This window comes from Tupaia chinensis, unplaced genomic scaffold, assembly GCF_000334495.1.
Source record: "Tupaia chinensis unplaced genomic scaffold, TupChi_1.0 Scaffold148210_1, whole genome shotgun sequence".
NCBI classification, from domain to species: Eukaryota; Metazoa; Chordata; class Mammalia; order Scandentia; family Tupaiidae; genus Tupaia; species Tupaia belangeri.
In genome coordinates this window covers 903,278-904,882 of record NW_006208060.1, presented here as the reverse complement: position 1 = coordinate 904,882, position 1,605 = coordinate 903,278, and positions in this window count along the sequence as shown.

The following is a 1,605-nucleotide window of genomic DNA, read 5'->3' as shown; positions in this document are numbered from 1 at the left end:
GTAAACATCGATGTGCAAGCACTTTTCCAATGAAGAATTCTTCTGTCCTTCAGGTAGATAACCAAGGAGTGGAATTGATGTATCATATGGTAGTTCTATTTGTAGATTTTTGAGAAATCTCCAAATTGTTCTTCACAGTAACATTAACATTTTTTATTTTTCTGTTTCCTATTTACTTTCACAAATTAAACATAGAAAATGCACTAAAACCCACACAAAAAAAATCAGATATAGCTATATACGTGGGTTGACAAACATCCCTCCCATATAATACTCAGTATGTTTGCTGCATCTTTTAACTTTCAAAAAAGTTTATTTCTCCCATGTGCTGTGAGGGAGAGATAAAGACCTTCAATAGTATATTCGTGCTGCAATTCACCTCCCACATCATCCAGCCTGGGTCACAGGCATATGTGTGCCTGGTGTCATCAGGAAGGTCTCCAGATGCATGCATTGAACCTTCTCATGTGGGCCAGTCTTGCAGTGTATTGCCTTACCACTGCACCACTACTTCTGCCTCATCTTTTAAGTGGCAAGGGAGGAGGGCCTGTCATTGTCAGCAGCGCTGAAGTAAAAATTGTCTGGAGATAGAACTGAAATGCCTGAGCCCAAGAGAAATCCCTAAAATGCTGACCATCCCCTGTGCTTACAGTCAAATGCTGCATGTGATAGACTGTTTGCACAAATAAACACAGAAATTCCCCATCTTCAAGGGTAGTCTCTCCCATACCAACTGCTAACTTGGGTTTGGCCAGTGAAACTCTAGCTAACAGAAAACAAAACTGTGCTAGCCTGCTAGAAAATAAGAGGCCATGTGGAAGAGAACCAAGGCTCACCAGCCAAAGGTCCATCACTCTGGTTGCCAACATTTCAACCACCATGTGTGAGGGAGGCCATGTTAGATCATCCCATCAACCAGCTGACCACAAACGCATTAAAGAGACCATCAAAGACCAGCCAGGCCAGCCCAAATCAGAAGAAGTGTCCATCCAGTCTACAAAACCATCCACTAAATAAAGTAGTTGTTGTTTTGAGTGAAAACCAAACCAAACCAAAACAAAACCACATAGAGGTGATTTGTTACACAGCCATGGCTAACTGATACACTTCCCAAAGTGGAGAGGAAGGAGGTTTTTGCACACATAGTATAAGGCATGGTATATATGATATGACCTCTCAACCAATGCTTATTGGGATATGGACTGATTCATATGTCAACCAACAGCCCATGAGATGGTCAAGCAGAGAAGTCTACCTTGGAGTAGTTCTCTGTGTGGGATATTGATGGACCAACCTATTCAGCTTGTGTATCTCAGGGATTTTGAATGAAAAGCTTCAGGGAGGGACACAGGCAGATACTGGCATGATCCTTAAGTCAATGGACAAACTAAGAAATAACCAAAGGCAGAAGCTATCAGACAGGATAATCTGTGGGTGATCTTCTTCAATCTCTACTTAGATGTCCCACTGTGCCTTCTTAAATCAGTAGGCTGGCACTGTTGGATGTCACCATCACAGAATTCGAGTTTATTTTAAAATTTTAAAAATTTATTTAATTTTATTTATTATGCTTATTAATATAATTTGATGAGATAGAGGGAAAGA